The 11,560-nt window shown below is 40.8% G+C and overlaps 1 long non-coding RNA gene across 2 annotated transcripts in view; it reads left to right on the forward strand.

Moving 5' to 3' along the window:
• Nucleotides 1-10,731, forward strand: part of LOC309660942 — a 52,035-nt gene extending 41,304 nt beyond the window's left edge. The window contains exon 3 of one of the 2 annotated variants that reach the window (XR_014263740.1): nt 10,579-10,731. This is a non-coding gene — a long non-coding RNA (uncharacterized lncRNA). Of the gene's footprint in view, nt 1-179; nt 848-10,578 lie in introns of those variants that run through there. The other variant, XR_014263741.1, reaches the window with a different exon arrangement.
• Nucleotides 10,732-11,560: the final 829 nt, after the last annotated feature.

Here is an 11,560-nt window from a genome sequence, read left to right on the forward strand (position 1 = left end):
GCGCGGGCCTCTCACTGTCGCGGCCTCTCTCGTTGCGGAGCACAGGCTCCAGACGCGCAGGCTCAGTAGTTGTGGCTCACGGGCCTAGTTGCTCCGCGGCATGTGGGATCTTCCCAGACCAGGGCTTGAACCCGTGTCCCCTGCATTGGCAGGCAGATTCTCAACCACTGCGCCACCAGGGAAGCCCTTGGCTGCATATCTTAATTACTTGGTCTAAGTTGGGAGAGCTGATGAAGTTGATTTGAGTCAGATTCTCTGAGGCAGCATTAAGACCTAGAAAGCAAAGTGATAGAACATGATTATCAATAAGAATTGAACTTAGAACTGGGACCATGGTGCAACAGATTCAGGAATGAGCTGGCTATAATCTAGGAGGGTTCCAGGAAATCACTGTGTGCAGGGGTGGGTGTTTGTTGTAGTTTTTACTTGTTGATATATATGTGGGTATGTTCTATTGGCTGAAAGTTTATCAGGTCAAGATGGACTGAAAATGTTTTAGAATTTAGTTTAAATAAATAATAATAATAATGGTGATTGCTATATACCAGGCAGAATTCCAGGCTTTTCCATGGATTATCTTAGTTAAATCTGGTATTATTATTACCCTCATTTTATAAATGGAGCACTGAGGTGTAGAGAGTTTAGGTATCATGCACAAGGTAAGGAAAGTGGTAGACTTAGGACTTGAATCTTTGGAAACTGACTCTAAGGTTTGGGCTCTAAACTAGAAGTCTACAAAAGTAGGGTGTACCCTGGCCTTACCATGGACCATTCTCCTAATTTTTATCTCACCCCATATATCTGGTTCCCGAGTTACTGACAGTCACTTCTGTGACAAGAAATAAATAAATAGGACTTCCCTGGTTGCACAGTGGTTAAGAATCTGCCTGCCAATGCAGGTGACATGGGTTCAACTCCTGGTCTGGGAAGATCCCACATGCCGCAGAGCAACTAAGCCCGTGCACCACAACTACTGAGCCTCCGCTCTAGAGCCTGTGAGCCACAACTACTGAGCCCACTTGCTGCAACTAATGAAGCCCGCGCGCTCTAGGGCCCATGTTCCGCAACTACTGAGCCCGTGTGCTGCAGCTACTGAAACCCACGTACCTAGAGCCCATGCTCTGCAACAAGAGAAGCCACCACAATGAGAAGCCTGTGCACCACAACGAAGAGTAGTCCCCCTTCACCACAACTAGAGAAAAAGCCTGTGCGCAGCAACGAGGACCCAATGCAGCCAAATAAATAAATAAAAGCTACTTTACCCTAAAAAACAGAAAAAGATCAGCCTCTGAGCATAATTCTTCTACCGTTCACCATTTCTCTATGTCAGGATAATCTATGTTTCGCATTTTGTGCTGATGCTTGCATTCAGTTATTCAATACGTTTTTTACTGAGCGATTACAATATGCCAGACACTTTTAGGTGCTTGGATTCCATCAGGTGTAAAACTGACAAATATCCCTGGTCTCATGGATCTCATATTATACCAGGGGAGATAGAAAATGGAAAATAAATAGAGCATATAAGTAAGCTATAGGATTTATTAGAAGCCGATCATTACTGCAGATACAAGAAAAAAGAAGAAGGGTAAGGAGCATCAGGTGTGCCTTGGTGGGCGTGGGAGGTGGTAATTTAAAATAGAGTGATCAGTACAAGTGGCCCTGAGAAGGTGATAGTTGAACAAAGACTTGGAAGCAAGGGAATGCACCTTGTGTGTTGATGGGTAGTGGTGGTCATGTGACCCAGAGGCTGAGTGATCTTAGATGCCTGGCCTAGGAGACTCAGGGTTACCTGTGGTCCTGGGCAAAGTCAGAGGGAAGGGTTCTATGTACAGTTTGGTCCCATAATCTTGGCCTTATCAGACTCGAGAAAATTAAAAGTGTAACCTGTCCTTTCTCAGTGACACACTAGCTTTGCCTTAGGGTGGCCCCAAGCTTCATCCCGACAGTTCACCTACCTGCAGTCAGCATGAACCATCAGGGCAGGCCCTTCTCCAGAACGATGTCCGTTCCCCGTAATATGGTGGTTTTCCATCTGTGAGCCCCACGCATGAGGGGTTGGCACTCCAGCCTCTAAAGGGAGCTCAAGATTTCCTTTTCCCGCCGCTTCCTTGTCTCACGAACCCCGTCCCACCCCTTAATACTCTGATTTTCTCATCCTCTGAGATGTTGAGGCCTAGGACTGTCTTAGACGTTGGAGCTACGAGTTGGAACTTTTTGGGTAAAAGTACATTAACTCAAAATGAAAATACTGATGAACTCTTGCTAATTAGAATCTCTGGTATTGACTTGGATCTGCAATTAATAAAAATGATGGGTTATAACTTTGCAAATACAATATGGAGGACCCAGTATTTCAAAACATGTTCCTTGGAGGCAATACCCATCTATCCAACGAAGGCAGCTTCCTTTTCAGTTTACAACTTTTATGACTGTTCTCTTTCTTTGCTCACTGCAGCTTTTTCCCTCGAATGGAGTTGGCTATTTGTCTGCCATACCGTGGGATCAGAATAAAAGCCAGCACTGACAAAAAGACAGTCATAACAGGATCACTTCTTTGTTGAGGCTGGCTTGACAATCCAGGAGAAGAGATTTTTCCTTTGCAGAAACTTTTATTCCAAACCTAGCCTTCTTGACAGGGATTAGTTTAGCTGCAAGCAGTTGTCAAGTACCGGCAAAGCCTCTGTAGAATGCTGACACAGGCCCTGTTCGGGGCCATCAACACTTAGTATCGAGCGGATGAAAACTGATTTTTTTTTAATGTGTGCAGTTTGGCAGCAACTTTACTGATTGTCAAAGCTGATTTTTAATTATTCATAGACTCTTACAAATAGAGAGACTGTGTGTGTGTAGTAAATACTTTGGGTTTGAATCTCTGATGAAATCCTATATAGAGCAACTCAGGATAAAATAGAGAACTTCCTGTCCCAGATATGCTTGACAAAATGGATATCATGGTTAATGGAAAGGAGAGATTTTGGAGTTGAGCAAAAACTGGGTTCAAAGGACAGACATGCTTTGTGATCATGGGCAAATTGCTTAAATATATTAAACTGCAGTTTCCTGATTTCTAAGAATCAGTATTGCAATACTTCCCACCCTGTAGGCTTCTTAGGAAGAATAAATGAAAGAACATATGGATAACAAGGTAAAAAAAAAAAACATGAACTCATCCAAGTCCCTCAATTTACAACTGAGAAAATGCAGCTGACTTGTTTATAATGTACAAACTCAGGACTCCATTCTCATATGCTTGACTCAGAGCACAGTAATCTTTCAATGGGCTCAAGCAAAGAGAAATACCTATAAAAAGCACATGTTATATAATATAACTATATATAACTATGCTCAAAAGAACCCACATTATCTGTTTAATTCTAACTGTATGAATCTGGATCCCAACAGGCTAAACGGATGCAGGATGTGGCCACAGCCAGTTGGGTTTCTAAATGCTTCATCATGGGTGCAGGATGGGATAGTGGCTTGAGTTGCAGCCTCCAAAAAGGTATGTCCATGACTAATCCCCAGAACATGTGAGTGCAACCTTATTTGGAAAAGGGTCTTCCGCCAGATGTCATTAAGATAAGGATCTTGAGATGAAAGGATCATCCTAGATTATCCAAGCCCTAAATCTAATGACAAGTGTCCTTATAAGAGACAGAGGAGTTACACACAAAGAAAAGAAGGAGGCAGTGGGACCACGGAGACAGAGATTGGAGTCATGCAGTCCCCAAGCTCAGAAATGCCCACAGCCACCACCAGAAGCTAGAAGAGGCAAAAGGACCGGAAGGTTCCTAGAGCCTCTGGGGCATCACAACCCTGTCAACATCTTGATTTCAGCCCTGTTATACTGATTTCAGACTTCTGGCCTCCAGAACTGTGAGAGAGTAAATTTCTGTTAATTTAAGTCACCAAGATTGTTTTAATTTTGCAATACATTAACAGCAGCCCTAGAAAACTAATACAGGCGGTTAAAACTCAGAGACAAAGAAATGAAAACAAGTTGTGTGCTAGCTAGGATGTAATTCACATGCAAGCATTGGCCTGTGGAGAGGGCAAAGATGCCCTATTTTTAAAATCTCTCCTTGCTTGTATGCACAGAGTCTTGAAAGATGCTTTATCAGAGCTCTGTGTCTTGGTGCATTAATTCAATCCCCATTTGAGAAATACAGGATCTACCTTCAAGTGACTTAAGTCATTGACTAGTGAACAAACCAACCAACAGTTCAGTTGTAGGGCAAGGTGCTGAGCGCTCCAACAGAGGGGTTTTGCGAGCGCTGTGATTCACTTAGAGAAAGGAAGCGCCAGCTCTGACGGGGGCAGGGTAGACACCAGGACAGGCTTCTGAGAGGAATGGATGCCTGAGCTGGACCTCACCTTGTTGGCTTAGAGACAGGGAGCTTTTGCTGACAAAAGGAGCAGGGATGCTATTTTCCCCAGCCCTGAGATGAAAGTCCTGAAGGCTAGAATTTCTGTCTATTATCATGTCTGCTCCCCTCTTTTCCATGACCTGGCATGTTTATGTAGGGAACACTGCAGCTGTTTGCTGGGTTAAGATAAATATTAGACAAGGAAGTGTGTCTGACTAACACATGTGAGCCAGGTGTTCTGGAAAGATAAACCCTGGGTAAGGGCAATGTGTGGGGATGGAGGACTTCACGCTTCCACTGGCCAGGTGGGAGCACGTCCAGCTCTGCAGTCATCAGCTCTGCCTGTGGCTTAATTATTCCTGCCTCCGAGGCCCTGCCCACCGCTCCCTCCGGCCTCTGACTGCCCTTCAGTTCATCACCCTAACTCCCAGTCCGGACAATGGAGCCGAGCAGGAGAGAGGGAACAAATCTTTTTATGTATGACAAGCACTGTACTAGGTTCTTTACATATGTGATCTGCTTTAGCCCTCGCCATATTCCTCAGGGAAAAGTATTGCCATTCCCATTTGTCAAAAGAGGAAACACTCTTATTTGGTTAAGTAACTTTCCTGGAGCTGAAAGGCATAAAGACGTCTGAAGATCTGACTTTTGCTTACCTCCAACGCCAGTCACTCTCTGTCTCAAGATTTACGCTCCAGCTGTACCAACCTGCTTCTAGTTCTTCCTTCCACGCTTAGTGCGATGATTCTCAACTGGGGGCGATTTTGTTCTCCAGGGGTAAAATTTGACATTATCTGGAGACATTTATGATTGCCACAGTTGAGGAAGGGGATGCTCCTGTCATCTAATGAATAGAACCCAGGGATTGTTGCCGCTAAACATCTTGAACCGAACAGGACAAGCCCTGCCCCCAACCAGAAAAGAATTATCTGTCCCAAAATGTTAGTGACGCTGAGATTGAGAAATCCTGCATTAGTGCTTCTCATTCTCTCTGTCTGGTCTGTTCTCATTCCCTTCTCCTCTTAGCTGGATGTCTTCTACTCGTTTATGACCCAGCTGGTGTTCACTTCCTCTAGGAAGACCTTTCTCATTTCTCCAGGCTGGGCCAGGTTCTCCCCTACACAGCCTACCTAGCATTGCACCTTTTATTGGTTCTCCACTGTCCTCTCCATGAATCTGAGGCTCCTACTGGGCGGGGAACCATATTCCATCTACCTTTATATCCCTAGAAGACAGTGCTAATCCTGACAGGGCTTAAAGGGTATTATTGCATGAATGAAGTGGCGATTTGGGATTTATACACTATATGGAAGGGATAATGGGGGAGAGTTGAGATTGTCATTCTCAGTGCATAGTGATTAGTGTGGAAAAAGAACGGCAGGAAGTGCTGCTGCAGAGATTGAAACGTATTTCCTACTGGTTTTAGCTCTGGTTTCCTGAACCAGAACAGAGATTCTCAGAGCTCTGAGAAAGAGAACAGAGAGCCTCTCAGAGAAAAGAGAAAGTAGCTGAATGTAAAGATGCATGTCCTTTTCTTCTTAAATCCCACTTGCTCCCCATGTTGTGATAATAAAAAGAATGACAAAAACAACCTAACTTGAACTGAGCAAAAATTAGGTCTGGCTATTGTAGCTTGAACAGCTCTCAAATCCAGTGGAGGAAGCACAGGTAATGACAATGTTTCCACAAGGTCACAGATGCAAGAAAACCTAGTTGGCCCTTTCCTTGCTTCCGTCGGAGAAATTCAAGTGACAGTAGCACTTGCGCTGTCTGCCAAAGGAATTGGCTGAAAGCAGGAGATATTTGAGGCACTTGATATGCTATTTTTTTTAAAGAGTGTGTCCATGACAGCCTTTGAGCTCCCCGGCTCCCTTTGGCACTCGGAAGCAATGACAGTCAAGGGAACATTGAGGACCAATCCTCATTGCTTTGTCTCTACATAATCTTAGAATTTAGAATAGCACCCACTTGGATAAAAAGGTGGCTGCAACTGCTTTAGTTAAGCTCTTCTACCTGTAGCAGAAGAGAATCCAAAGATAAAATACGACTTGGTTAAACATAAACACCCAGGAGTCTCCACAGGCATAGACTAAATTGAAATCTGGAACCAGGAATTCTTGCAGGATTTTAAAAGTAGGAATCTTTGGATATTATCTTTTATATTTTAAATTCATTGCTGTTTATGAACAGGATCTTAAACGTAGAACCTAAAGAGGTCATTGAAAACTCCTAATTTAGTGTCAGAGCAGCCTGATGGAAAAGATAGATGGCAATGAGCATCTTTTCTCCCACACTGGTTTTCCCTTTGATTCCAAATACACCTGCTTTCTAATACTCATTTTCTTCCTGAAGGAAAAATATCATAGGAAAATTATTATGAAACCAGCCAAAGCAATTCTTTCCTGGACAATATGCTACATGGGGCAGGCACTGTCTAGCAGTCCTGAGAATGAAATGATCATACAGTGTGACTTTGAGTGCCTTCTGTCAGGAAGGATGTTGAACAGTGTTGCGTGGGAAGCACATGCTGTCCATCTCCTATGCAGTGGACCGTCTGTCTTTACCATATAGCCAATCCTGAAGTTACTACTGCCGGGAGGACAGCATTTGACAGTCTCCTTTCTCCCGTGGCATTGACAGAGAGGTCAGTGGACTAGGGGGGCGTGGCCTGAATGCAGACACAGCTGAATACGAGTCAAAGGGCAAAACCAGAGTTTGAAGTTTTAATAAAAGATTAAAATTTTAATGTAGCTAACATTTCAAAATCTTCTTTAGGATATGTACTTAAAACAATCCCTCCTTATCCCAAGGTTATGAAAGTATTTTCCTGTATTTTCATCTAAACGTTTTGAAGTTTTGTTTTTTTATCTATATTTTTAATCTACTGGAATTTTCGGGTTTTTTGGTAGAGGTGATGTAGGCGTTTATTTATTTATTGAAGTATAGTTGATTTACTATATTGTGTTAGTTTTAGGTGTACAGCCCAGTGATTCAGATATTTATCAGATTATTTTCCCTTATAGGTTACTACAAAATATTGAGTATAGTTCCCTGTGCTATACCGTAGGTCCTTGGTTATCCGTTTTATATACAGTAGTGTGTATATAGTAAGCCATCTATTCCTGTGCTGATATCAAACTGTCTCAATTACTGTAACTTAGTTATGGCTCTTGCTATCAGATAGAACAATTTTCCTACTTTCTTCAAAATCTCTTATATTCCATGTGTAGTTTGTACTTGGCTTGCCATATTGCACAAAAACAATATGATACAAAGCGACCAAAAAACCCTGTCATTGAAACTTTATTGCATTCAATAAATAATTTGGGGGTAAACTGACAGTTTAAGGTATTGATTCTTCCTATTCATCAACATGGTTTATTTCTTCATTTATCTAGGGCAGCTTCTTTGAAATTTTCCCCTTTTAGTAACGGTTTATAACTTTCTTCATCAAGGTCTCAAAAATCTTTTGTTAAATTTATTTCTACACATCTTAAAAATTATTTGTTGATATTATAAATGAAATGCTTTTCTATATTCTAACTGAACTATTAATGGTGTAAGGAAGGCTGCTCACTTTTCTTTCTGATGTTGCATCTAGAAACCTTGTTGAATTATTTTAGTTGTTCTACTAGTTTTTTGGCAGATTATCTAGGAATTCCTACAGTTATACTGTTTGCAAATCAGGACACATTTTTTTTATTACTTTTAAATTCTTTCATCTTATTTCTTTATCTTGTCTAGGGCCTTGTATATTGCTGAATGTAAACTATCTTATTTGCATTCTTATACTTTTGTTTTAAGGAATTCCTCTAAGGTTTGGTCATTAAGAAATAAATTTAATGTGGTTTTCTTTGATATATAACTTTCATTAAGAAAAATACTTTTCCTTCTTTTTTACTTTGCTTAGAGGTTTTCATCATGAAATTATTTTTGTGACATGATTTTTTTATTTGTTGAGAGAATTATGTTTTTTCCCCCTGTAATATGTTTTTCTGGTGATTATAGTAATAGGTTTTTTTAAAATGTAGAATTACCTTTGCTTTCCTAGGATTACCCATTTTAATTGTGGTGAATTCTTTGTTAACAGACTGCTAAATTTATTTTACTTGTGTGTGTGAAAATTTTTGCCTCTATATTTTTAAGTAAGATTGACTTAAATATTTTTTCTTGTGCTATCCTTATCTAGTTTTGGTATAAATGTCACATTAGCCTCATAGACTGAGTTTGTAGTTTTCCTTTATTTATTTGTATTCTGTGAAGCAATTTGCATAAGAAAAGAATTTTTGTTCCTTGAATGGGTAATGGAAATCATCTAAAACCGTCTAGGCTGAGTATCTTTTGAATTTTATGATTTGTCTCATGTGCTCAGTATTGCTCCATGTGTCTTATCTTGGGACTTAGACCGAAGGATCAGATTTTACTTGAGGCATGCTCTGGTTATGGAAGGACAGGGGCAAAAGGCCAAACCAAATCATGAAAGCATGTGTATAGCTTCTCAGATGTGAGAGAGAAAACCACTGTGCCTGACTAGTGGTACCATGATATTTGCTTAGCAATTGGGTGGCAAGTGGTGAGCAAACAAAAATAGAAATCTAGATGGTTGAAAATCCAGGTATGAGGTGGCAAAACTTTGGCAAAACTGACACCTGTGATCACTTAGAGGACTTTGTGCTGAGCCTACAGTTCTAGAGGAAGGGACTGAACCATGATGTTAGCAGGTTTAAATTGATTGTTATTAACTTCATTTTGCAAATTATTTCTAAAGTTCATAGACTATGACACGTCACAGATTGCAAGACACGCCTTTATTTTGTGTACCACTCAGAAAGGATGAAACACATCAATTATGCTTTGATATAATGTCTTTTTATGACATCAATTATGAAATGCAGCCCAATCACAAAGATGTTAAAATGAAAAATGAATATGCATCTTATAATTAATGAAATATGGTATAAACAAGAGTAATAATTGGACAGTTTATATGCAAAAAAGAAAGGGAATAAGTTCTAGAAAGTCAGGATCCTGCAGAGTTGGAAAAGTCAACTGCTTCTAGACTCCAAAGAAGAGATGTGGTTTGAAAAGACCTTGAGAGGCCAAGACCCAGTGAGACTTCTTAGTTGTATGGAGTGACTCAGCTTTGAGTCAGAGACCAGCTTTGAGTCAAGGAAACGGCCTGTCCACTCAAGCCTTGTAGCCTCAAGGTAGTTGCCGTTAGGTTGAGAGGGGCAGGCGTGGGGGTGAGGAGGTGAAAAAATACAAAATCTGTGATCCAAATCTACAAAAGAACTTTGAATATAGTTAATAGCACGTGGATCTAACTAGAAGCAAATAAATCAGAAGCATACTAATTATCTGAGAGAGTTTGCTGCCAAAGAATTCTTGAGCCTTGCTTAAAAAAAGCTTAACTGTTTGAGTCTTAAAACATCCTTCATGCAGGAAGTGGGCTGTGTGACCTGTGTAGCTCTCAAAAGGGCATCTCTTCAACACCCACATTAGATGTGGCCAACGTGGATAAGTAAACCAGAAAGAACGTCTCTGAAGTCTAGAATCATGAAGAACAAAGGGCAGGCGATTTCCTCCTTCAAGAGAGCAGAATTGGGGTCAATTCAAGAAGCTTTCATGCCTTCCATGGTTGAAGACCTTCACAAAGTTAGCCCAGTGGTATTTCAGAATTGCTAGAGACCAGTGCCTGCCAAGCATCTCCACTTTTTCCATTTCTGACTGGAAGTGTCTACATGGTTATTTTTTCCCTTTCCCACCACTGCACACTGTATGTGGGAGTGGAAGAAGGTATCTTGTCTTTTTAGTTCATAGCTTGTTGTACAATAAAGAGTCACATGCCGATATAAATGGAAAGCTCACTCAGAAATCCTAGACTTTGAGCTAGTTTCAGTGCAGACAGGATCTCCAGTTGCCTCCTTGGGGAGGGTGTGAGAATGTTCTATGTGTGGGAGAAAGAATGAAATGCATATGTGGAAACCAGAAGCAGGGACATTTACAACGACAGTGATAGGTATTTATCAAAACCAATTCATTTCCCCTGAATACATTGGAGGACCATTTGCTCACTTTCTTATTGTATTAGTGGAACCAAATGAGTGAGTTCTGGCCAATGGGACGTGGGTAGAAGTGATGTGCACCACTCCTAGACCTGACAGTCAAACCCCCTGCATGACCTCTATGTTCTCTCTTTCCCTTAAAGGAATTCAGACGCTTTGTGTTGAGATGGAAGGGGCTTCTTTGAATGACTGCAAAACCCAGAACAGAGAAATGCACTCCCAATCCCAGACCCCTCCCTCCAGTGACTACAGTTGAGAGTAAGCAATAAAATTTTATTGTGTTCAATGAGATTTTTTTTTTTTATCGTTGGAAACTTTTTAATCTTGTATACAATGAGATTTTGTTTTTTATTTCTTACTACAGAATAATTTAGCCTAGCCTCATTAATGCAATCAATCAATGTCTCTCCACTGGATTATTCTTATTGGACTAACTGTGTGTTCATTAATATTGGTCTCCTAGAAAATATCCTTTCTCTTGGCCTCAGAATATCCTCCAGCCCATTTCTCTGTTTTCTGTTCAAAGAACAACTTTGTGAGTCTTCTTTTTCACTCAAAGTCTCTATTTCCTTCTTCTCCCATTTAATCCCAGACCTAATGGTCATTTCCCTGTCCTTATTTAATTTGAATTCCTAGAAGCATTTGTAATGGTTGACCATGCTCTTTTCTTTGGTTTTCTTCCTACTATATTGGCCATTTCCTCTCCATCTCCCTTGCTGGCTGCATCCCTTCACCAGATATCAAAATGTAGATGTGACCCAGAACTTCTTCTCTTGGCTATTTAATTCACACCCTAGGTGATCTCATTCATGTCTGTGCCTCTGAAGGGTACCATATTTGTGCTAGTGGAACCCAAACCTATAGATTTAGTCCAAAACTCTAACCTGAGCACAAGATTCATATATTCAACTGTCTATTCAATATCTCTATGTGGAGGCCTAAGTGACATCTCAAAGTTAACATGATCAAAACAGAACTATTAATAGCCCCTCCCATCATATCTGTTCTTCCCTTAGATTTTCCATCTCTATAAATTGTATTGCTATCCTCAGCCCCCAGCCTAGGATTCCTCTTTGACTTTCCTATAATTCATCTTTTCCTTACATCCCTTGGTCAATTAGTAAT

Source organism: Balaenoptera physalus (assembly GCF_965194825.1).
Source record: "Balaenoptera physalus genome assembly, chromosome: 5".
NCBI classification, from domain to species: domain Eukaryota; kingdom Metazoa; phylum Chordata; class Mammalia; order Artiodactyla; family Balaenopteridae; genus Balaenoptera; species Balaenoptera physalus.